Consider the following 27,067-nt stretch of genomic DNA (forward strand, 5'->3'; position numbering starts at 1 on the left):
TTTAGAGTCAGACTCTCTTTTAATGGAAGAGGTACAGCTGAACCATGATGCTCATCAGTCTTCTTGTGGGAGAATCATAATGTTTTTGTTCAGAATAAGGCAATCCATTTTCATTCAATTTGATTCAGCTTTCCTAGAATTAGCTCTTCTGAAGATGCTCCCCAACAGTTCCTGTTGCACCAGAACACTTCAGTCTTTTTCAGTCAACTTTCAGCCTTCCATGTGAATGACAAGTCATTCACAAGTCAAGTAGCCCCTGTTCAATTTTATACTCTGCTTTGGGACTACACTTTACATCATTCCTGACTGTAATGTTGAAGACTATGACAAAGTTAGAAATTTATTTCCCACTTTAATAAGGGAGGATAAAGCAATTCCCTTGCCTCATTTAGCACCCATTTGCCCCTTTCCACCTTTTGCTCCAAAATCAGTAAACCTCATTAATCAAGCATGGATTTCCTCTTGGAGGACCAGTATGCACTGTGTACAGTTGCATGGAGGAATATCCAAAATTATCCATCAAGCATAAGAGTGGCAATAACAATACAGTAATAATACATTACATTCCCCATTCCTAAGAAATATATACAAAAATTGTAAAATTACTTCAAATAATATGTTTTCCATACTAACAAATACTTTCTCCCAAAGTAGGGAAATGCAACTTTTCTGGTCTTTTTTAACAATTTTTCCATTGTTAGGTATATCCAGCAGGATCTTAAATCGCTTTTATTGTATAATAAAACTAATTAAATAATTTATAAGAAAGAGAAAATGTGTCATGATGCCCTTTTCTATCATGATAATAAATAAGAATGCAGTAAATTAATGTTTTATTTTTCTCAGTTGTAAATTAGAATGCCAATTATAGGTAGCATTCCACTAATGTAGATTCTGTACCTCTCTTGCACAAATGACTAAGAAAGAGAATGAGATTATATTTGTTGGTATTTATTTTATACATTTCTTCCTCGCAAGAGATCGTCAATATATGTGTTGTTTTTTTCTTGTAAATTGGAAATTTGCTTTAGCAATATAGACTTTAAGGAGTCACAGGCTAAAGTTCTGGAGCGACTGCCTATTTTTCCTGAGATTATAAAATCACAGTATCACAGAATTGTAGTGACTAAAAGGGACTTCCAGAGATCATCGAGTCCAACCCCCTGCAAAGCAGGCCCCCTACAGCAGGCTGCACAGGTAGGCATCCAGGCGGTCTTGAATATCTCCAGAGAAGGCAAAAACACAACCTTTCTGGGCAGTTTGTTCCAGAGCTCTGTCACCCTTACTGTGAAGAAGTTCTTTTGCATATTGATACGGAACTTCCTATATTCCAGTTTATGGCTGTTTCTGCAGAGCTCCTCCCCAGCAGGTCATGTCCCAGCCTGCACTGTTACTTGCAGTTATTCCTTCCCAGGTGCAAGTGTCTGCACTTGCTTTTGTTAAACCTCATCAGCTTTATTGCTGCCCAGCTCTCCAGTCTGTCCAGGTCTTGCTGAAGCAGCAGCACAGACTTCAGGTGCTCCCATCTTTGTATCATCGGTGTACTTATTGAAGGTGGACACTATCCCCTCATCAAAGTTATTGATGAAGATACTGAACAAGACCGGACCCAGCACCAATCCCTGGGGAACACTTCTAGTCACAGGTCTTCAACCAGACTCTGCACCACTGATAACAATCCTCTGACTCTGCCAGTCAGCCAGTTCTCAACCCACTTCACTGTCCACTCATCTATCCCACTCTTTCTCAGCTTCAGTATAAGGATGTCATGGGAGACAGTATCAAAAGCCTTGCTGAAGTCAAGATAGATGACATCCACTGCTCTATCTCCCCAGCTATGCCGTCTTCATTGTTTTATGATTTTTGGTTAACAGTATTCCACATCATAACATCATGTAATGCACTGGGGGTTTGACTGTGGATGCTCAAGTTCTGGGTCCTGTCTGGAGGAGAAGAACTACATTCCCAGGGTGCTTTGCGGTCAGCGAGCAGATGTGTCACGGAATTAACTAGATCAGTTAATGCCCGTGACAGGGGGCAGTAGGCCCCTGCCTTCCCCACCCCCCGCCTGGGCCCACAAAATGGGAAGGTAGGGGGAAAAGGAAAAAAACAGCGGCAACAAACTATGGAGGTAAACTTATTTTACTAACTATGATATCGGAATGCAAAATAATACAATATAATACAATCTAATTGGAATTGAGACTAATAAGTCAAACAAGATATGAGAGAGAGTTCCCGAGACCGAGTCAAACCTGAAAAAGCTTGGAACGGCTAGGAAAGCACCCTCCAGCACCCACTGCCAGGCAGTAAGAGACCGCCCCCCCCGGAAGGGTCAGATCCCGTGACTTCCGTAATGTATAGGGATAGGTACGTAGAGTTAGAGCATTAACACTTTAATTCCAGTACATGATGTTTTGATGTGGAATATTGAAAATCAAATAAAAAAAAACCAAAACCATGACATTCCACCCCTTATTCTACATCGCTACATCATGCTTTATATATATATATATATACACATACATATACAAACAAACAAAATGATTACAAATGCATCACACGCACACGTCTATATACATATACATAGAATTACTGTCTGCACTCCCCCAGCATCAAGTTTCCTTGTGGTACACATTGAACATCCCCATTTTTCTGCATTACCCACCAAGTAGATCCAGGTCCCTGGGCAAAAACAGTACCGCGGAGAGGTTTGCCCTTTCCAGAAGCTGGAAGAACCCAAACTGCTTTTCCCAACATGCTCTTTACATGTAGAACAGGGACCTTATCTCCCTCTACGGTATGTAGAGAGCTGGATTGGGTAGGACCATCACGATTGATAGATCCTCTGGTATTGACTAACCAGGTGGCTTCTGCCAAATGCTTCTCCCAGTGCTTAAATGTTCCGCCACCCATTGCTTTCAGCATTGTTTTTAACAACCCATTGTATCGTTCGATTTTACCAGAGGCTGGTGCATGGTAGGGAATATGGTAAATCCACTCAATGCCATGATCTTTGGCCCAAGTATTTACAAGAGAATTTTTGAAATGAGTCCCATTATCTGACTCAATTCTTTCTGGGGTGCCATGTCGCCACAGGACTTGTTTCTCAAGACCTAATATGGTGTTTCGGGTGGTAGCATGGGGTACTGCATATGTTTCAAGCCACCCAGTGGTCGCCTCTACCATGGTAAGCACATAACACTTACCACTGCGGGATCGTGGCAGGGTGATATAATCAACCTGCCATGCCTCCCCATATTTATACTTTTGCCATCGCCCTTCCTCCCAGAGTGGTTTGTAAAATCAGCTATTCCATTTGGGATGTAGTTGCTTGTGAAATTAGCCATTCCATCCGGGATGCAAGAGTCAAAATTCATATTAAACATTGCATATAGGTACCAAGATAGGTACCATACAGGCGTCTCCATCAGTGCCTTTATGTAGTTATATACGTACACCATTCCACAACAAGTAAAGATGACATTGATGATTCGCCAGTAGGTCGCGAGAAACACCATAGCTTTTAATCCCTTACTCAGCGTTTCCACGAAAAAGAGTGGGTTCATCGCTGGTTTCTGCTCAAAAAGGGTTAATGAATTGAAACTAACAAGAGGGGGGGGAAGGAAAAAAAAGGCACTACTCAGACTAAGCAGTGCTCAAAGTTTATAGATATCCCAGAATACTGGCAGTACGCCTGGTCTTTCAAGGTCAAGTTTTCCAGCACAAAAACCTGAACTACTGATAATGCTCCCTAACGAAGCTGCTCTCTAAGAGCAGAGAGCAAGATTCGTTCTAAGAGCCAAAAAGCAAAAACCAAAAAGCAAAAGGCAGCTATGCCCGCATTCTCCACCAAAATCTGTCACGGAATTAACTAGATCAGTTAATGCCCGTGACAGGGGGCAGTAGGCCCCTGCCTTCCCCACCCCCCGCCTGGGCCCACAAAATGGGAAGGTAGGGGGAAAAGGAAAAAAACAGCGGCAACAAACTATGGAGGTAAACTTATTTTACTAACTATGATATCGGAATGCAAAATAATACAATATAATACAATCTAATTGGAATTGAGACTAATAAGTCAAACAAGATATGAGAGAGAGTTCCCGAGACCGAGTCAAACCTGAAAAAGCTTGGAACGGCTAGGAAAGCACCCTCCAGCACCCACTGCCAGGCAGTAAGAGACCGTCCCCCCGGAAGGGTCAGATCCCGTGACTTCCGTAATGTATAGGGATAGGTACGTAGAGTTAGAGCATTAACACTTTAATTCCAGTACATGATGTTTTGATGTGGAATATTGAAAATCAAATAAAAAAAAACCAAAACCATGACAAGATGTAACTCCCGGCAAGGTCACCTGATGCTTTCTTCTTCGCCTGCTTTTCTTCGCCTGCGCTTCTCTGTCTGCTCGTCTCCATCTGCTTTTCTTCATTGGCTCAACTGGACTGCACTTCTCACCTCAGCGTTGTGGTGAGGCCTATCCACCTTTTGCACACACTCTCTCTTTCGTTATATTTTGCTGATACTATATTTAGTAAATTAGTTTGTTTCATCTCAGATCGTTGCCGTTATTTTCAATTATTTTGGGGTCCCCTGTTTCCCTTTTCCAGAGACGCAGGTCTGTGGATCCCTCCGCCCTGCTAGTCATGGAACTGGGCCGAACCAGCCTGTAAACTGTTGACATCATCATAGAAAACTACAAGGTTGGTTGAGAATGATTTTCCTTTGTGAATCTATGCTAACTATTCCTGATGACCTTTCTCTCTTCCAATTTCTTAGAGATGGCATATAGATTATTTACATAAAAAAGGAATAGAAGGTTAGACGTCTAAATTAAGTTTTGCTTAAAATATGAACTGGACAAAAATAAGCTGAAAAAGAAAAGCGACTGTTAGAAAAGAAAGCAAGTTTACAAACAAATCTTTATTTGCCTTCTATTACTTTGTAGGGCAAGTCCTTTCTTTCCCACGTACTACTGGTAAAATGACTTTTATCAATTCTCTTGATTTCAGCAAACTCTTGGCAATTTCATTTTAATCTCTTTGATAAATCTCTTTCTATTGCTGGCAATGACTGCTCCCTCCCTCTGCTAATTGCTTCTTCATTTCCCCACTTATCTTGTGGATTGTCTGTATTTTGGATATTCTTGGATATTTATATATATCTTTACTACTTCTCTTTGAACTCCAGATGGTGATCTGAAATGGACACAATTACATACAGGAAAAGAAGTTTAGCAATGCCTTTTAAAATTAAATATAATTTGTACCATACACTGCAAACTGCCAACAAATAAATAAGTTAGGCGTCACTTTTTTTTTTTTGGGGGGGGGGGGGGAGGGGAAGCTCTCATTTCTTTTCATTATTCCTTTCTTGGCACAGTTTTGGAAAATACTCTGTCTAGGTTTCTTACTTCTGCTAGTTGAGAGACAGCTGCAAAGACTGGTGGATAATGGTGGCTATTTTGAAGCCTGGCTGAAGCAGACTGAAGCAGAGGATTTGGAAAACAGCAAGGAAGGGGGGTATATGAATTCTCAGCTACAATCATGATATTCTGAGGCAGAAAGATAGCTTAAGTGTTACCAGACAAATGGGCTTATTGAAAACATAAAACACTGAAGACCAAACAAAAAATAGGAGAAAACTTGGAAAGGTTTTGGGAGGATTGGTGTTTGAGAAGCAACAGAAGAATAAGAAATTTGAATTGAGACTAAAATGGATGAAGAACTAAACAGTGCATTCAGGGACAGACTATTAGTTAAGATTTTTGATGCAAAATATTACAGAAAGGGAATGAGCATTATACCTTGAAAAGAGGAAAATGGGAACTGAGTTTTTCTGTAATTATTACCTTCAAAGAAACATCTTTAAATAATGAACAATTGTAAGTCTTCAAACATTTTTATATTACCTCTGTTATAACTCGCAGTACTAATGAATAGGACCTTAGTCCACTACAAACTTATCCAAATGTATGTAAATTCATGATTTGGCATGAAATGATGTATATAGTAAAAGGAAGAATACACAGTTAATCAGTCCTGTTTTTATGATTTTTTTATCAGTATTCCACATCATAACATCATGTAGTGCATTGGGAGTTAAAGAGCCGATGCTGCAGTTCCGTGGATTGTCAATAGCTCTAATTACCTGGTCTCAGAAGAGAAAAGTGAACTAAAACTCCCAGAAGACTTCATTATTCTGTTTCCATTGTCCATTAGGAGGGAAAGATAAAACTGACTGGGAATCATGAGACTGGCTCTTTTTCTGCTCTCTCCGTTCCATGGCTGTCTCACCTACAGCATTAAAGACTTCAATTTCAGAAACACTCTCTCATTTTATTTGATTCATTAGCTTCAATTCCAGTCATATTGTATTATATTGTATTATCTCACGTTCTACTATTATATTTAGTAAGTTATGTTTTTCCCTTCGCTTGTTGCTGCTGTTTTTTCCTCATCTAGGCCCATCCCCCTACCTTTTCTCTTCCCCATTCCCCCTTTCTCGAGGTGTGGGACTGTGGTTCCTTTGCTCCCTTGTCACAGAACTGAGCCTAACCAGGCCGAACTGTGACATCATTTAGGCAAGGAATTTGCAGGTTTGTTGTGTACAATATTGGTGTTTTTCTAACATGGTATTTATTCTGACAGCTTCAAAGGTGAAAAATAATACAGTATTGAGTTGTCTATAATTTCCTACAAAATGAATCATAACATCTGTGTTGAAAACATTGTAACTGTTATTTTTCAAGAAAGGCATCCTACAACTCTACAATTACTGTTATTTCATAAACTATTTCATAAGACATAAGTAAAGTCAAATAGTTTAATGAAGTCATGGTCCTCTGAGAAGTTGCATGTTGACCCAATGGCAGAAAATCTATTTTATAACAGAGTTTGGTAATGATTTACTTGGCCACTGAGTTGAGTAAAGACAGGCCTAATGTTTTCCTTTAGTATAACATATTGGTTTTCAATATAAATTGGAAATAAAAAAGACATTCTATAACTTGATTACTTTTTTTTTTTCTTTTTAATTTTTGAATCACACAGTGATTATTGTGTAAGATAAAAAGATGATTTTATATATTTTAGCTAGGATGCTATACTGTATTTATCACTCTTAACAACTGACCAACTATCCTTCAGTCATTCAATAAGCTTACAGACAGTGGACAACATTTTTAATATGCTGCTTGTTCCCTTATTCATCCCCTCCCTCCCTTCCTCCCTCCTTTCCTCCCTTCCTTCCTTTCTTTCTTCCTCCCTTCCTTCCTTCCTCCCTCTCTTTTTCTTCTTTCTTTATTTTCCCACAAGAAAAAACTGCGTGTTTGGAACTGTTGTTGGTATTTTAGCTGTATTACTAAACAGTACATTGTCTCTTGTACTAATGTGGAAGAAAATAATGTCAGGAGACTTAGTGTAAGCACTACTCAGCAACAACTAACACATCAGTGTGTTATTAACATTATTCTTATCCTAAATCCAAAACACAGCACCATACCAGCTACTAGGAAGAAAAATAACTATCACAGCTGAAACCATGGCAGCAACTAACAACTGAATTGACTGGCTGGAAGTGCATATTTTCCTCAAAGGAAGAGGCAGGATCTCTCTGTCTTCTGAGTAGCCAAATTATTATGAATTCAATTCTTCTTGTAAATAAGCTATTTCATTTCTTAGCTCTTCTTTGTCACTTGTGTACTTATTTATATTTCTATATACCTTTTCTGAGATGGGGAGATCAGGACCCAACAGTATTTCTCATATGTACTTTGGAGTTTATGTCATGACATGATCATGGTTTTGTGTTTTGTTCTCTATTTTCTTTTAAACATTCGATTTGAGTGACTGACCTCTGTTGAACAAGTAAAATGTTTCATAAGACTCTCTGCTGCCTCTTTCTTTGCTGTTAAATATCTACTACACATACCAGGCAAGTGTTTTCGTTATGTCTATTAGTTTTTTTAAAAAATATTGTTATTAATTCCTTTTTTATTATTTTTCCTTTTGTTTCATTATGCATTTACTGACATAAAATTTTGCATTATATTTCTCCCCAATCAGCTATTACCATGAGATCACAGGCAATTCTTTTTGGTCAGCTTCTCTTTTAATAGTCTGCTCCACTTCCATTGTGGAACCCATAGAATTGCCATTACCCCTTGCTACTATATTTGTAACTCGTTGGTAATCAATGAGAAGCATGATTGCTTATGCATGGCATAGTTTTTCTGTATGTCACTTGAGCAAAACATTGTAGAAGTCCAGATATATTGTGCTGTTCACTCATAATCAATTTTCTGATTTTTTTCTTGTCTTAAACATTCTACAGAAATTCAGTTTCTGATGCATTTGAAAATTTTGTTCCCTTACCAAATTGTTACACCAAAATCTTTCTTAACACATCTATATTAGTATTCTTCTAACTTCTTAGAACTTATGCTCTATATCTCATAATCATAATTATGTGATAAATATGTCTACTTTCTGAATGATGCTTCTTGACTTTTAATACACATTTATACATTTAACCAAATCTCTGAAGTAAGGCTGGTGCACTTTTCAAGATTGAATTGATAATATTCATTTACTTTCAGCTTCTAAATAAGTGCTTGATGAATCTCTACATTACTCACATTTTTATCTAATCTTCTAAAATCTTTTTGTGTAAAAGCTCATTTTTATAGTTCCTCTTTTTATAATATAATGTGAATATAGCAGATGATTTCCTTAAGTTTTTAATTTCTCAGATGATACTGAATATTATTATGATCTTTAAGTGTAGCATTCTGTAGCAGATCATACAGAAGATTGAAAACTAATCTCACGTCACTTTCAGGGATGCTAGACATAAATTTCACATCACAAATTGAAGCAACTATTATTCAATCTGCATACACCAACTGAATCTTTCATCTGTATTGTCTCTGAATTCATAGCATGCTAGCATCATTGTCACCAACCTGACAATACTGCAACCTTCAGTATTTTCCTTTATCTGTAATGTTATGACTTTTATACATTTAGTTTTTATGGCCCTTATTGCAGATGATTTGTAGTTAATATGATTTGTGTACCTCTTTTCTTCTAGTCTAAGCTGTTTATAGCCTCTATGATTTATACCCTGTCATCCAATTGATTAACACTGTCTATTAAATTTCTGAGATGCATAAAAAGATGAATTTTAACAACTGTTATATAAAATCCTTAAATGAATAAATGATAAATCAATAAAGTATATAGGCTTTGGTCTAAATAAACAATTCTAAAATCTTTGAAAACTGGATTTGATCACTGAAGCCTACGCTTTTTCATTTATTGCTTATCTTAACTGAACAATTTTGGTAGACTAACAGAATAGTTTAACAGAATAGTTTAGACAAAGTAAAACTGTCAGTCATAATGAAAATAATTTCTATGGCTAGTCAAGATTTTCTTTCCTTTATTTGTTCTGTTTCAACTAGGGGAGTTGTGATTTCTCACTCTAAAAGATAGCTTTTTCTAATTTGTATTCTAGTAAAATATGAACATTAAGGATTGATATTGCTTCTACGGTGCTTTCCTTTCAATAATAATTGGTGGCAGCTCTGTCTGTATATCTAATCTATATATAAAACAAAATCCTTTATGGTAGAAGCTACAGCTTCATTGTGTAACGATATTTATTAATCTTCCCTAGCAGTATGTTAGATATTTCACTTGTATGAGGCATCATTTTTCCCCAGGTAATGGAGTTTCTTGATTGCCTTAATATTCATGAGTGCAGAACACTAACAATGGTCTGAGACCTCTCTGAAGTAACTTAATCTGGACTGAAATCAGCTGTTTCATCATCCAGAGAAATTTAATTTAGTAATGATGCATTCACTGTGAGAAACTAGATTGGCTGAGAAATCATTAAGAAATATATTTTTTGTTTCTTGTGCATTAAGTCAAAGCTTTCATATACAAAGCCATTAATCTATTCCTACATTTCACATGACTGCTATGTATATAATGTAAATTATATTCATTCACCCATCTAATGCCAATAGTCACAATATCAGTACAGGTATAGGCATCAGCAAATTCACTTTAACATGTGCTTGCATCTGCAATTTTACAGAAATATTACAAATATTATAAATGTTGTTCTGAAACTGTTATGTGGAATCAATTTGGAACCACTCATGACAGAGATTGACTTTTTGTTTTTTGCCAATATGCCAATATTTTTTTGTATGTGCATAGAATATTTTATTACTTCTGAGATTATTATTAAGAAACATGTGCCTGCAAAATAGTAGTCAACATCAGAACGACTAGGGTTTACACAGTACATTTTTGTATCAAAGTAGAAGTCTCTTGTATCCCTTAAATATTTTTCAAGCAATGCAAATGATTAAGTATGCATATTTTACCAGAAAATGCAAATGAAATAATCCACATATCCTGAGAAATTGATTTCTGTCATGCTTTGCAGTAGACATGCACTTACTGCAAATTATGCTTTGTAAACAAATGTGGTTAAGTATGTGTTAAAAGCAATGGCACTCTTTACAGCTTTTTAATAATAACTCATCAATTGCTAATGCACTTGCTTTAATTTCTCTAAATGCTCATAGATGATATAAAAAAAAATCCCCCTGAAAACCAACAACCCAACAACCAGTAGTTCTAATACTGATCACAAGGAAGAAATTCCTAAGGATTTGAACAAAAACCAGCCAACCAACCAACAAACAACACCCACAAAGATTTAATTTTGTCAGTTAAACTCTTTTGTTCACATTATTTTGTTTAACTAGACTGATAGCTTCAGTATAGAGAAGCCTGAATCAAAGAATTCAACATAAACATAAATGTCTCATTGGACTTGTTGCAAATTTCTAGTGAAGTTGTGATCTCGGTGAAAAATTGCAGGAGGATTGTTTATCATCATAAAGGGTATTGAAAATAACAGCACACTGATTTAACAAGCACAAAGTAAAATGGGAAAAAAAAACGAATGGCTTCTATCATTTTAAGATAAAAAATACTCAAAATACTATACGTGGAATTAAATATCCATATCTGGATAGGTAATGATTGCTTCCTAGATTGGCATTTTGGTAATTAAATGGCATCTCACTATTCCTGCAAAACCTAGTGAAAGTGAAAAAAGATTTGTTTCTTATTCACTCTTATTACTTCTAATCTGAAGATAAACCACAACAAACAGCCCTGAAAATTTTGGATTTCAAGTCACATGCAGCAGTTTGTTGAACCACGAATATAACAGCTGTTACTAAAGTGCTGTTGCATTTCTTGTCCCTATGAGGAGTCCAAGGTGACTTGAGTATGACTACAGGTGGAATTTGCAGTGAAGCTATAAATGGAATCAGAAGTCTCCTATTTCTGGACTTGTGTACTGTTCAGTGGATCATATTTCATAAAAAATCATTTAGGTGCATTAGGCGTTTCTTGTATTGTACTCTTCTTATTACTTCCTCAGCCTCTGCGAGGGTGGAATTTGTTAGCACTTCCCAAAGTACATTTATTTTGTCTGGTGTGACAGTACTGAAAACAGAATTGCATTGATTTTTTCCCCCTTTTGCCAACAGGAGAAGCATACTGTATACATACTGGAACAACAATATGAGTCATAACCAGATTTGTAACCCCTTCACATTTTACCTGCCAAGAAAGTCAACTTAGGAAAACTCATTTGCATTAAAGTATTTGAATTGTTGTAACTAGAAAGCTTGACTGCTGATGTATATTCAGACTCTTCAAAGGCATTGTTCTAGGAGGAGCCTGGCTTATAAGTTGTGACTTGTCTCTCAGGCTTCTGACAGAAACATTATGTACAAAAGATAAAGCCCTGTCATACTATTTTACACAGGAAAAGGAAAGAGAGAAATCAGATGCTGAAAATGTTGATGCAGACTGCAAGAACAGAGATGTTTGTAACACCAGGCCCTGGTTCGTGCTGAAGTTGAGGATACTGTATCAAAACCAATTCTTTAGAGAATATCTGAGAATCCTGATACAGGCAGACTTGAAGGCTGTGTTTTCTGGCTTCAAGGTTACACTGTGGTGGCTGGGTATTGTACTCCCATATTGCTTCATATGTCTGCATGCCTTCTGATGAAGAAGAGAACAGAAATACATTTGGGACCTCAGATCTGTGAGACTGACAATTTCTCATATTCTTTATATGCCACAACCAAAGTACTTCCTGGTCTTATGCAAAATACTAAAATTTGAAAGTCCTGATGTGCCAAACAGTAGGTAAAATCAGAGTGATTCCTGTTTGTTCCCTAAGGTGTCTGCAGCCTTATCAGAAATTAAATAGCAGCTGTGTGATGTGTTGAGCAGCAGCAGTATGCCCAAGGACCTGAGCTAGCATCACATGTTCTTCCTTCCACAAGCTGTATGCATGGAAGTATTATGGTTCTGGTTTCATGGCTGAAGTGAAAAGCCAGGTCCCAAGGGAGCTACTCCTGCCAGGGAGAGGGGAACCACTGCATTTCACTTGGCCTCTGTGGTGAAGTGGGAAACAGCAGCGTTCCTTCAGCAAACCTTGCGCTTGTGTCCCTTTGGGTGGAGAAGAGATGGAAGTCAGCTCTGTAGCTGGGATAGCAATCTAAGCTCAGAAGCAATGCTGTTCTTATCATATTAGAAGCAATCCCAGCTGACAGAAGTGATTCTTCAGGCTTTAGGAAGAAGTGCTAAGCAAGAATGTTTGCTTCAAGGCAGCTTTCTAAACTTGCTTTTATATAACTCCTAGCTCATGTATTAGTTTGGCATGGTGTGCTTTAAACAAGATTCCACACTTATCAGACTTATATTAACTAATACGGTGAAGTCTAAACAAGTTAGGCAAATGTGGGACGAAAACAAGTTTAAATATATAGGATAGATGTAACACAATATGCTAGGAATTTGCTTATTTAGGTATGACACTCAATGTAATAGTATGGAGACTTCAGCAGTGTAAGTACAACCCGGGTTGTATCACTTAGAATCATAGAATTATTTGAACTGAAGGGACCTTTGAAGGTCATCTAGTCTAACTCCCCTGCAGTGAACAGGGAGTGAATTTGACCCAAAGGTGTTTGCTAATGTATTTCCAAAGAATGCATCCAAAGGGAGCCTGGGGAATGAAATGTGATGGCGAGAAAGAGTGGAAGAGGAAATAATTCAGACTTAGATGCATAAAATAGTCCTGCTTTCATAACTTAGAGTGGAGAATGCCTCCTTGTCCAAGATACTGTCCTGGTTAACACAGATAGCAATGGTAATGCTCAGTGTTTTATAGTAAACATGTATATATGCTAGGGATAAAATACAGTATGAGATATTTGTGGTCATAGGATAGAGGAAAAAACAAATTCAATGCTGTATATGCATTAGCTATATAGTATATTTTTTCTTCAGTAATTTTTGATATGGAGGCTTTCTTTTTGATTAGTAAATTCTGCACACATAAAGATTCATTTTAATATCACGAGCAAAAATTACTTTCAGGCAACAGGGCTTTTTTTTCCATATTCTCTGAATTTTATCGTGTCTGTGGTATTTTAAATGAACTCACACAGCATGACATCTGACAGCATATATTTTCTTAAGAATCCAGAAATTGATAGACACATCCAAAGTATCTGGTGAATTTTTTAGGACTTTCTCTACGTATTAGACTGTGTAACTATTTTGTCTGCCTTTTCAATCTCCTTTCTATGTCTGCTACCTGTTCAGCTCAAAAAATAAAGTAAATCAGCAAAATCTGGACAGTGTGATGTTTGCAATACTAGGAAAAAAAAATCAAAAAACAACTAGTCTTAAAGAGCAAGGATAATTTCTGAAATGAGAGAAAAAAGCAAATGCATCTTCTCTGATGTACTTTGAGTAGCGTAAATAAAAAAGAAATTAAATCTCAGGAGATGCTTTTAAGATTGGAAAAATTCTTATCTATTGTTTAGGGTGGGATAGAAGTTGGAACCACTTGTATTTACTTCAGTGTAATATTACTTAAATTACTTCAGCTCCTCATGTAAGGTTTCACAAAGTTTATTAAAAATACATCATGCTTTTTCTTAAGGGAGTTTCTTAAAGTCTCCAAGGGTCAATTTTTTTTTTTTTCTTTCTATTTCCTCATTCTATTACCACAGTGAATTCCCTGAGGAAATATGCATGAAAGCTTACTTTATAAAGCTAGGTGACAGATAAGGTTATTTTGAAGGGTTGTCTCTTTTTTTTTTATTTTTCCTCTTTAGCAGCGTGAAAACAGTGAAATGTTAAATATAATTTATGATAGTTCCTTGATAAATACTCTGAGTCTGAGTCTGTCCATGTAATTTCTCAGCTTTGGTAGATTTTAAGAACTTTTTTTCTAATTCGTCACAGGAATGAAAGAATATGAAGACATTTTTAAAGAAATGCACATTCTCCAGAAAACTACTTGGAAATCAAATATGCTTAGCTCATTAACTGTAGCAAATATATATATATATTTGTTTGCAGAGGTGTCAATTTTCTGCATCTGTGTACACTTTCATGTCACTTTAAAGCTATTTGAAATGCAATTGAATTCGCTAGATTACAAGATAAAAAAAATAATTGGACAGAATCAGCAAATGTGCATTTGAATTTCCATCAGGAAAAGTAAAGAGCTTCAGTTACAAGAAGTAGGTAGTGATAGTGGAAAAACAGCTGCTTACTGTTTACTTTAATTAACACAGTTGGAACAGCCAGCTGATAATTAAAGAATAATTAGTTTTGAAAGTGGTTTAATCACTATTTTGATTATCAATAATTGAATACAGAGATTCCAAAAGGGAAACTGAAAGTTATGCTATCTCTGAATACCTACATTTTAGCTTTTAAACCACAAAATTATCTTAAAACACAAATTATTATTGATGACTGTGTTGTTTGTTAAAATGACTTTCTATGACTTTCCATAGTTCTAAACACTACTCTTGAAACCTCATTTCTGGTTCTTTCAATTTCTTTTATGAAAGAAAAAAAAAAAGAAAAAGTTTTTAATTTGGATGATTTTCTAAATAATTAACCACCCAATATTGACATTTCTATGCTTAATAAATAAATAAATAAATAAATCTTTTTTTACTACAGGAAAAAGAGGTTTGTCTACAGCCTGAAGCCAAACAGGTGATGTAAGTGACTTTGACTTACAGCCAAACTGCAAAGGTAGAGCTGTACCCCAAAGATTAGAAGGCAATGCCACATCCAATCATAGAAAATTGAAGATTTCACTGCACCGTGAGTAACACATTTCAATAAATAAGACAATTAGGCTGCACTACATTTTCTTTGAATTTTCTGTGTTGTTGCCCCCTTTCTCTCAAGAACATTATGCAGAATTATGCTTCTTGGAGGAGGAGCCATATAGAATTTTGAAGCCAGTATAGACAAGCACAGTTTTTCAGGTCCCTTGAGACATCACAGAGGTGTTGTGTTTTAACGAGTCTATGGTTCTACAGATTCATTTCTTTTCAGCATGGAAACCTGACTGATCAGCTTCAGGTTTTCTACCTGCTGTGGTATTTGCTAAGAAAGTAAGTCTGTCAGAGGATACATGTTTAACTGTGAATTGCTCAGCTATTCTTTTAAACTCTTCTTTATCCTTGCTGAAAGATCTGCTCCGTTGTTACAGTAAATGTATGTAATATAAACCAGAATGTAAACAAGTAGTCCAGATTTGTTATCCCATAATCCTTTATTTCATTCCTGTTCTCTCTCCTGTCTGTTTTTTGTTGCTATATCTTTTTAGCGTGTTATCTTTATTTGCCTCATAATTTAGCTTCACTTCCTCTTAGACATTACACTTTCCCCTTGCTGTTGTGACTGTCTTAACTATACAATCCCAGTATCTGTTTTTGGGGGGTGAATTTAAGCTTCTTGTTACTCATCTTTTCCACCTAGTGTTTTCTTACATTCATATTTCACAACTTTGGAGTTCAAATTTGTGTATGGATTTCCATCTTCAGAAATTGAAAGAGGTCATTGTGAACAGCATTGATTTTCATGAACAAAATCTGTAGAAATTTAGTTTTTTTCTTGCTGACAGTCTGGATAACTTAACATTTAAGAAACTGTTCTTTTGTAAAAGAATATCTGATGTATACATTTATGTAGCTTATCCTCCTTTTCATTCTTCTAGCTATATGATTCTTCTCTCTATCCACACTTGTGTTTTCTTTTTTTTCTTTTTGAGCATGATGATTGAGATAATAGACTTTTAATAACTACTGCCTTTCAATAAATAAAAATAGTAAAAATCTCCATAATTGCTGAACTGTCATTACCAGCAAGGAAGCATAGGGATGGGTAGTCAAAAATTGAATTCATTGAACAGGAAAAAATGTATATTTTCTTATTATCAGTATTCAGTGGGTAAGTTATTAAAAAAAAAAAAAAAGAAAAAAAAAAGAAAAAAAAAACATAAAAGAAAACAGTTTTGCCATACTGGGTTTATTATGCATCCTAGACACTTGATTAGATAGAAATGGTAGGTTTCTTTGCAGACTGCAGACTGTTATTAAAAAAAAAAAAAAAAGAAAGGATTATATAGAATGCGTTCAAGGACTGCTGTGAAAATAATATCTCCCATTTTATTATCTTGGTCCACAACATCAGAGGCGGATGTTGGTGATACAGTGGTGTGGCAGTAGATGTGAAATCTTCACACCAGTATTCCTTTACCATTTTGTTGCTATGTGACAGATGGCAGTAGAGGAGCAGTCTGACTATATGGCATCTCACATGGAAGTACATATGAAGCAATGGTATGTCGCTGAATTCCTCCATGCAGAAAAAATTGCACCGATTGATGTAGATTTACACTTGCTGAGAGTTCATGCAAACCAAACAGTGGATGTGAGTACAGTGAAGTGGTGGATGATGCATTTCAGCAGTGATGACAGCATTGTGAAAGACGAGCCATGTTCTGGATCAAGAAGCACGGGTGTCATACCACCAAATGATGAGTATCTTGATCAGTTCATCCGCATATATTTGCTAAGGTGTGATGATGTTGAAAAATATTCTTTTGTAGCTGAAAATTTGCTCTATCAAACAGTCTTATTGTGCTCTTTGTATCCATCGTAGTTTCCACTGAAATAAAAAGGAGGCATTACTTTCAGAGCAATCTCTGTAACTTCAGTGGACTAGAACTCAGCTATCTAACCTCATGGATATCTCTGGTCATATTCATGCTGTCTTCTTAAGATTTATATTAGGCTGTTGTGCCTAGTATGTCTACAAAGTACATGATCAAGTTTCAGTAATAACACTATTACTCATTAAAGTAGTCCATTTTATTTATTGGTCCCAAATGTTCTCTTTGATCCTAATGTAATTTTTTTTGGTTAAGTTATTCTCAACAGAGAATCCCAGAACAGGGTTGTCATTAACTATGTTTTCTGAAGAAGTCAACTGAAAAATGATTTAATATTCTCCAAAGTTGCTCTCCAGAAGAAAATCTGAGAATGGAATATTTCAATAATTCATATTAAAGAAATATCAGCTGCTTAATATAATAATATATAATGTATTTTGATAGATGTTCTGCATATGTTGTTGAATAATGACACTGGCTGCAAGTGAATGTGTCTTACTCCTGTGGCTGTTGCAGACACCAAGGTTAGCAAATTTATTAACTTCAGCCCTTCATTAATGCAGAGTGGAAAAGCATTTTAACTCGGTGATGCAAAAGTAGAATCAACTTCAGAAGGACCCTAGAAAAGCCTGAGAAGGAGATTTCCAGAATTACATGAGGTTACGTGAAATTGTTGTACAGATTGACGGTGGTTTTGTGTTTGCCAGCAAAAGAAGCCAAGAGTATCAAAACAGTTATGAATGTGACAAGACATAGAAGGTGAAAATAAAAACTTACATAATGCTTTGATGTGTATGCTTGCTGCGTAGCTTGCTTATGGCCACCTGTAGAATAACTTGGATGCCTATAATAAATTTAAAATTTTGAAAATAATTTTCAGTGTTAAGTAAAAAAAAAAAAAAATTACAACCTTCTTTATCACTGCACAGTTGCAGTAATTGAAGAATTTTTCTTTTTTCTCTATTTAATTATGTTACAAAACTGCAGCTTTCATAGCAGTAAGATACAACCTAGTAAATATCCAACTCTTGTTTTAATTAAAGCTTGTAACCGGAACTTGTTTGGAAATTCTAAGATCTCTTAACGTGTCCTGCATTTCTTTGTCCCTTTTGTCACTCATATTAGTTATTTATGTATGGGACTTAAAATAAATGTATTAACAAACAAGTAAGTAAGTAGACAAAATGTTGAAATCAGACTATAATCATTTAAAAAGCAATAAAATGAAAATTTGAGTGAAAGAATGAAAGGGCAAGGGGAAGAGGCAAGAGAATATGCTTGGTTACTTATAGCATGAACAAATATACAGAATTTGTATGCCCTTTTCTGAATAATTCAAACCAGCAAAGTAGAACAGCCAAAACGTTATGCTTATTGTTTGATTTAGAGTGGCCAAAAAGAAAATCTCAGCATAATCAATATAAGTGGACTATTAAGCTGAGGAGGACCTTTCAAAGTCATGTTGTTTACTAAGCAAAAGCACTACTCTCTGTTTTGTTATCAATTTTATTTGCTTTATTTGGCGTTACTTTCCAAGGAGTCACTTGCCAGACATAACTTAAACTCATAAACTGTATTATTTATTATGAGAAAGAGGTTAGCTTTTCAATTTCTGAACTAATTGAGAACCTTGTGATTTTAACTGGAATTATTTTGCTTCCAGCTGTAAGCGCATATTCACCTATGTGACCTTTCCAAGAGTTATCTTTTACTTTTCCTAGATGAGTGCATACTGACCTTAAAATCATGTCTAAATCTACTGCAGCAGTACTTCTTACAGCATAAAAGCAACACAGCACTAAAATTCTCATGGCTCTATTCCTCTGTAATAGATTACGTCATGTGTTAAATTAAGCATGAAAAATTGTTGCAGAATGCATAATTGGAATATAATTGCTTCAGTGCATACCTGCCTAAAAATGTATTTGCCTTTAGTGATGTGCATGGATTTATCTAGCCTAATAATCTCCTCTTTCCTTGTAATTGGCTATCCCGCAGCTTTAAGTACAGTGAAGCCTGGGCATTTTATATTAACATTTTCTAAACTGGAAGGTAATATGAACATGCATGACGAAACCTATATCTAGTGGTCAGATGAAGTCCATTGCATGTGCTGAACATTGAAAATAACTGTTTGTTTTCTTCAATATTGAGGAGTGCGTATGAAATGTTGATAAGGCCCTCCTCAGGTAGGAAAAGGGTGAAAGTGAATTTTGAATTAGAGAACACGTCTACAGAAAAAAAGCAAATAAACTCAGCGTTTTAAATTGGTGCACTCCAGGGTGTTCTGAAATATGGAACATCAGAAAAAAACAGTAAAGAGCTAAATGTAGCTGTAAGGCAGAATAGCAAATCAGGTGAGGTAACATTTCATACTTAGAATTAAAACTGAAAGTGTGTATCTATCCAGTTAAGTCAGTGGTAAGGGTTTGGGACCGTATACCATTTGTCAGCATTGATTCCAGTTAAAATCTGAGCTTCCCCTTGTAAAGAGTGGTGACTAATCAATGAGCAATTAAGAGTAGAAGACCTTGAAATGAACTTACTGTCGTAAATCTGGTATTGAGATGGTGCAGGCAAACTGCCATTAAACCACTTAGACTAGTGATAACATGCTGCAGGCAACATCATTTGTTGCTCTTCTAGGGTTGACTGTGGTACAAATGGCTTTAGGATTAACGTCTTAAATTCCTGGGACAACCCTGTGAAATCTGAGAGTAAATGAAGGTCTGGAACTTGCTGTCCACTATAACCAGCAACTGCAACTCCCAGCTTTACAAATGATAGCTTAGAAAAGATATTAAGTCTTTAAGGATCAAGTATGCTTGAAGTTACTAAATATAAAAGCAGAAAATGTGGCAAATGTATGAAATTTAAAGAGAGCAGTAGCAGAAAGTGCATATGTTGCTTTGCCTATAGGTGCTCTAACTGTCTTTCATTAAGTTTAACAGGGAAAATAGTCCAAGTGAGCTTTTGAAAAGTGCCATACATAGAAACATTGTTCTCATAATAATTTAAGGTATTGTTAAACAAAAAAAGTATCTTGTCGCTTCAAAGAATCTGTCTCGCTATGACTAAATTGTCTTGTTCAAATAATGTGCTCCTTAAAAAAAGAAAGAAAGAAAGAAAGAAAGAAAGAAAGAAAGAAAGAATAAATAAAAATTCTTCACCAATGCCTAATTAATCCTGTGCCTGATGTCACTTGTTCCTGGAGTCATGTACCTACCCAGGTAGGACTTAATACTTACTGAATATGTGAATTTTCTCCCAGGCAAAATATAAGCAAATTTATTCCTCAACATATATTGGCTTTAACAATTTACTACAAAAACTATCCAAGCTAATTTAGAAAGTGAAGCTATGAAGTATTGTTGCACATGATTATTGAATAATTGATGGCTGAAATCACTGTGCTGCCTGCATGCCTGGATATTTGTAATTCCTTCTCCTTTTCTTTTTTGTTTTCCTTTTTATTTTCCTTTTTTCTTTCTCTTTTTCCTTTTTTTTTCTTCTCTGATCTGCAGTTCTATGTTACATCCAAATTTACATTATATGTTTTATGCATGTGAGATATTTGTTCTTTGTTTTAAGGCTTTATTGTTATTTTTTTAATGATGTTTTACCTGCCTCTAAAGTTTGCATTTCCTTGACTAATGAGAGATGAGCTGTGTGCAGCCCTGGGGGTCACCAGCGTGACTCTGCACCCTCATTTCTAAGATCCTGTTGTCTGTGCTCTGTCTTGTATCTTCACTTTGCAGACCTGTGCTATCATTTTTTTGCCTGTGTTCCTCTGCACTGTGTCATTACTCTGGAGTCATAAATATTCCATTGTACACATAACAACATCTTGTTATGTCTCTCTATGTAAGAATTAGGTTTGTAGCAAACAATTATACAGCAGTAAACAAAAAGAAATGGATTAGGCAATAACTAACATGTCATTTGTAAAATTGCTTGTTCAGCTTAGCCAGCTGAAAGCAGGCCCCAGTCAGGCTGCAATAATTTCAGATAAAGTAAACCCAGCAAGTCTCAGCACTGAGGGCTTGCAAAGATAGTGTAAGGCTGGTAGTGGTTATGGCACTATTGAATTAAAGGACTAAAATGTATGTTACTATTATGCTGAAATGCCACAGATACCTACTTTTCCACACAGTTTATACAACCAAAAGGATTTTCTTTAGCTAACTTTTATTTAACTCATCTTTGCACACATAATAGCAGATACGACCTCTTCCTAATATTCTTGGGCATAAAGCTACAATGACAAAAACAACTTTGATGATTATAAGTACTGGTGCAATTTCCCAGTTAGTATACACACACCTACCCAAAAGAATTTGTACTCCTTTTAATGATGTATACAAAAGATTTTTTTTTTTTTTTCCTCTTAGGGACATGTTTTTTGGGGAATGTATCAGTTTGTCACACATTGGGAACAGTCACTGGAAGATTCTTCATCGGACTGATGGTAAATTTATTACTGAAAATCCATAATCACATACAAAATATCACAGGAAATTTGCAAATCTAAGGGTTTAGATTTGTTTAGTATCTTAACAAATAGTAGCTTCAGTAGAAGCTATTAACGTATACTGAGACATAACTACTTTCACAGGTTTTTGACACTGCAGTTATATACAGAAAATTGGCTTGAGCTCATGAGCAAATCAAGTCCGCTCTATGCGTTGCTGTTCAGTTTGTTATTTTCTCTGGCAGATAAATTGCAGTCTCATACCCTTAAAGAGGGTCGTCATCCTGAAGGAAACAAATATGTGTGGTTTCTCTGTGAGGTTTCTCTTTAATTGGAAAACAAGTATGTGTGTTGACAGGTTTATGTGCATTCGGAATTACAGCATATGGTGGTACTGATAAGAACTTGTAATACTTTGTCTAAAGACCTCATATCTTCATGGTACGTAGTGCTAAGAATCTGTCATCCCAAACTTGTTTTGATCTTTGGTAGGTAAAGAAGTGAAACGCAATATTGGAGTTTGAATGATAAAACTCATGAAACCTTTTTTTTTTTTTTTTTTGCCCCCAGACAAGACTGGTGGGAGGGAGAAATGAAAAGGGCAATTTATGCTCTTCTGTGACATAAAAAATAATAATACAAAAAATGTAGAGAATTTATTTACACATCAAATAACATTTTTTTATAGCACTGATTTTTAGGTATCTTTGGTTTAACACTGTCTCTTTATCTTAATATATCTGTACCAGCTGGTTCAATAAGAGTTACTGCATTTTTCCTATATCTATGTTGAGCTCTGTTGAGAATAGTGACACTAATAGTACAGCTGTGTCTTACAAAAGCTTTTTGTCCAGGTATTAGTATAGCTTACCTGTTCCTCCTAAAAGGAATGCAGTCAGTAAAAACTCAATTTAAAATGCAGGCAAAAAAATTTCAGGCTTAATTCAGACATTTATGGACTCATCAGCACATTTATAATATTGAAAAGTTAATCTCTTATACTGTGTTATAACATAATCATGCCAAATGCTGTAGGTAAGAGGCTGTCAGCAGTTTTAGTCTAAATGTCAATTTTCTGGATATTACTTAGCCTTTGCTGTTGGAGCCAAACAAAATAGAGCAGATTGAAACTGCTGCTCTGTAAGCTCTGGATATCTGAGATGTGCCTGCTTAGAAGCTGGGATAACAATTGTTACTGCTTGGGTGGCTTTGGGCTGGAAGTGTCTGTGAGAGAATGACAAATGGGTATCAGTAATTTTGTCCTTGATGCTGTGAGATATTGAGGCTATTCCTGAGAAATCCTCAAACCCTTTAGAAACTTCCTGATTTCTCCATTTTCGTGAATGTGCCAGTCTTTTGTCTTTTGTTTGGTTGTCAGGGTGGTCTTTTGTTCAGGTTGAGTGGATGTAAGCAGGGTTGACAAAGATGCTTATAGAATCATAGAATCACAAGGTTGGAAACAACCTATAAGATCATCTAGTCCAACTGTCCTCTCATTACCATTGTTACCACAAGCTACTAAAACATATCTCACAGCTCCTCATCCAGATGCCTCTTGAACACTGCCAGGGATGGTGACTCCACGACCTGCCTGGGCAGACCATTCCGGTGCCTGACCACTCTCTGAGAGAAAAAGTTTTTCCTCATGTCTAACCTAAACCTCCTCTGATATAACTTGTGGCCATTTCTCTGGGTCCTGTTCGTCGCCGTCAGGAAGTTGTAGAGTGCAATGAAGTCTTCCCTGAGCCTCCTCTTCTCCAGACTAAACAATCCCAGCTCCTTCAGCCGCTCCTCATAAAACTTGTGCTCCAGACCCCTCACCAGTTTGGTTGCCCTTCTCTGGACATGCTCCAGGGCCTCAATGTCTTTCCTGTAGTGAGGGGCCTAAAACTGAACACAATACTCAAGGTGCGACCTCACCTGTGCTGAGTACAGGGGGATGATCACCTCCCTGCTCCTGCTGGCCACACTGTTTCTAATGCAGACCAGGATGCCATTGGCCCTCTTGGCCACCTGGGCACACTGTCGGCTCATGTTCAGCTGAGCATCAACCAACACCCCCAAGTCCCTTTCCTCTTCACAATCATCCAGCCACTCGTCCCCAAGCCTATAACGCTGCATGGGGCTGTTGTGGCCAAAGTGCAGGACCCAGCACTTGGCCTTGTTGAACCTCATCCCATTCACCTTAGTCCAGCAATCCAGCTTATCTAGATCCCTCTGAAGGGCCTCCCTACCCTCAGGCAGATCAACACCACCTCCCAACTTGGTGTCATCTGCAAACTTACTGAGGGTACACTCAATCCCTTCAAATAGGTCATCAATAAAGATATTAAACAAGATAGGCCTCAGTTCCGACTCCTGGGGGACACCACTTGAAACAGCTGGACTTCACTCCATTAACCACCACCCATTGGGCACGGCCCTCTAGCCAGTTTCTTACCCAAAGAAGGGTATACCTGTACAGATGACGGGCAGCCAGTTTTCCCAGAAGAATTCTGTGAGAGACTGTGTCAAAGGCTTTGCTGAAGTCTAGGTAGGCTACATCAACAGCCTTTCCCTCATCTACCAGGCTGGTCACCCAGTCATAGAAGGATGAGGTTGGTCAAATAGGACCTGCCTTTCATGAACCCATGCTGGCTGGGCCTGATCCCCTGCACATGCTGTGTGATCTCAGCTGAGGAAGTGCGGGATAGATGAGTGGACAGAGAGGTGGGTTGAGAACTGGCTGACTGGGAGAGCACAGAGGGTTGTCATTGGCGGTGCAGAGTCTGGTTGGAGACCTGTAACCAGCGGTGTTCCCCAGGGGTCGGTGCTGGGTCCGGTCCTGTTCAACATCTTCATCAATGACCTTGATGAGGGGGTAGTGGCCACCCTCAGCAAGTTTGCTGATGATACGAAGTTGGGAGGATTGGCTGACACACCCGAAGGCTGTGCTGCCATTCAGCGAGACCTGGACAGGCTGGAGAGCTGGGCAGTAAGAAACCAGATGAGGTTTAACAAAAGCAAGTGTAGAGTCTTGCACCTAGGGAGGAATAATTGCATGCACCGGTACAGGTTGGGGGATGACCTGCTGGAGAGGAGCTCTGCGGAGAGGGACCTGGGTGTCCTGGTGGACGACAGGTTGGCCATGAGCCAGCAGTGTGCACTTGTGGCCAAAAAGGCCAGTGGCATTCTGGGGTGCATTAAAAAGAGCGTGGCCAGCAGGTCGAGGGAGGTGATCCTCCTCCTCTACTCTGCCCTGGTAAGGCCTCATCTGGAGTACTGTGTCCAGTTTTGGGCTCCTCAGTACAAAAAAGACAGGGATCTCTTGGAAAGAGTCCAGCGGAGAGCCACAAAGATGGTGAAGGGCCTGGAGCATCTCCCCTGTGAAGAAAGGCTAAGTGATCTGGGTCTGTTTAGCCTTGAGAAGAGAAGACTGAGAGGGGACCTGATCCAGGTCTATAAATATCTAAGGTGTGGGGGGCAAAGTGGCGAGGCCAGACTGTTTTCAGCAGTGTGCGGAGACAGGACAAGGGGAAATGGCCAGAAGCTGGAGCATAGGAAGTTCCGCACCAATGTGCGCAAGAACTTCTTTACGGTGAGGTGACGGAGCACTGGAACAGGCTGCCCAGGGAGGTTGTGGAGTCTCCTTCTCTGGAGATATTCAAGACCAGCCTGGACGCCTACCTGTGTGACCTGGTGTAGGGATCCTGCTTTGGCAGGGGGTTGGACTCAATGATCTCTGGAGGTCCCTTCCAACCCCTACGATTCTGTGATACTGTGATTCTGTGATCTCACCCAAGATGATTTGCTCCATTACTTTCCCCGGTACCGAGGTCAGGCTAACAGGCCTATAGTTCCCCGGATCCTCCTTACGGCCCTTCTTGTAGATGGGAGTCACATCAGCAAGCCTCCAATCCTCTGGGAGGTCTCCAGTTAACAAGGAGCACTTATAGATGGCTGTGAGCAGCTCGGCAATCACTCCTGCCAGCTCCCTCAGCACCTGAGGGTGTAGCCCATCCGGTCCCATGGACTTGTGACAGTTCAGATGGAGGAGCTCTCTGACTGTCTCCACCTGAATCATTGGGGGGGGATATATATTCTGAGTAGCATCTCAGACTTCCAGATCAAGGCATAAAATGCCCAGAGGATAACTGGTCTGGCTATTAAAGGCAGCTGTAAAGAAGGCATTGAGGACCTCAGCCTTCTCCTTGTCCTCAGTGGCCACATTCCCTGCTACATCAAGCATAGGATGAAAATTATCCTTGCTTCTTCTTTTACCGTTGATATATTTATAAAAGGATTTTTTATTCTCTTTTACTGCAGTGGCCAATCTGAGTTCAAGTTGGGCTTTTGCCTTCCTAACTTCCTCCCTGCATACCTTAGCTACTTCCTTGTAATCTCCTCCAGTAGCCTGTCCCTTCTTTCAGAGAACATAGACTCTCTTTTTCTCCCGGAGTCTCAACCATAGTTCCCAGCTCATCCACACCACTCGTCTTCCCCTATGGCTCGCCTTACGGCACTCAGGGACAGCCTGTTCTTGAGCCTTTAAGATTTCCGTCTTGAGGAGCATCCAGGCTTCCTGGAACCCTTTGCCCTTAAGAAGCGACTCCCAAGGGACCTGTGCTACAAGCGCCCTGAACAGATCAAAGTCCGCCCTCTGGAAGTTTAAGAAAGTAGTTTTGCTGGTCATTCTTTTGACACCTCCAAGAATAGAGAATTCTACAATTCTATGGTCGCTCTGCCCAAGACAGTCCCCAGTCTTCACTTCTCCCACCAGTCCTTCTCTGTTAGCGAAGACCAGGTCTAGCAGGGCACCACCCCTGGTAGGCTCTCCTACCAGTTGCATAAGGAAGCTATCTTCCACGCAGTCTAGAAACCTCCTGGACTGCTTCCTCTGTGCTGTATTATACTTCCAACATATATCAGGGAGGTTAAAGTCTCCCATGAGAAAAAGTGCTGGCGATTGCCTGACTTCTGCGAGCTGCTCATAGAATGGTTCATCCAACTCTTCATCTCGGGTAGGTGGTCTATAACAGACCCCCACCAAGATGTCGCCCCTACAGTCCTTCCCCCTGATCCTTACCCATAGACACTCCACTTTGTCATTCCCAACCCCAAGCTCTTCAACATCAAAACAGTCCTTAATATAAAGGGCCACACCACCACCCTTCTTACCACATCTATCCCTTCTGAAGAGCTTGTAGCCATCTATCACAGCACTCCATTCATGGGAGTGGCCCACCATGTTTCAGTAATAGCAACAAGGTCATAATTAGCCTGACTCACAATCGCTTCCAGCTCTTCCTGCTTGTTGCTCATGCTGCGTGCATCGGTATAGTTGCACTTCAGTCGAGTCATCTGCCTCACCCCCAGTTTAAGCATAGTTCCCTTAGGCTCATCTCTTGTGAGGCCTGGTTTGTCCCCTTCCCCCTTCGTAGCTAGTTAAAGCTCTTTCAATAAGCCCCACTAGATCCTGTGCTAGTATTCGTTGCCCCCTTTGAGATAGGTGGG

General features: G+C 38.1%; 2 long non-coding RNA genes across 2 annotated transcripts; one reads left to right on the forward strand and one right to left on the reverse strand.

Moving 5' to 3' along the window:
* Positions 1–3,144: 3,144 nt before the first annotated feature.
* LOC149919109 (uncharacterized) lies at positions 3,145–7,924 on the forward strand. Its single transcript, XR_016464439.1, has 3 exons — positions 3,145–4,467; positions 4,608–4,700; positions 6,063–7,924. It is a non-coding gene; the product is annotated as an uncharacterized LOC149919109 (long non-coding RNA).
* Positions 7,925–16,501: 8,577 nt separating this feature from the next.
* LOC149919110 (uncharacterized) lies at positions 16,502–26,957 on the reverse strand. The gene is made up of 3 exons (XR_016464774.1): positions 26,732–26,957; positions 17,881–17,947; positions 16,502–17,099 (listed from the first exon to the last, which is right to left on the reverse strand). It is a non-coding gene; the product is annotated as an uncharacterized LOC149919110 (long non-coding RNA).
* Positions 26,958–27,067: the final 110 nt, after the last annotated feature.

This window comes from Phasianus colchicus, chromosome 2, assembly GCF_987193195.1.
Source record: "Phasianus colchicus chromosome 2, bPhaCol1.hap1.1, whole genome shotgun sequence".
In the NCBI taxonomy this organism is placed as follows: Eukaryota; Metazoa; Chordata; class Aves; order Galliformes; family Phasianidae; genus Phasianus; species Phasianus colchicus.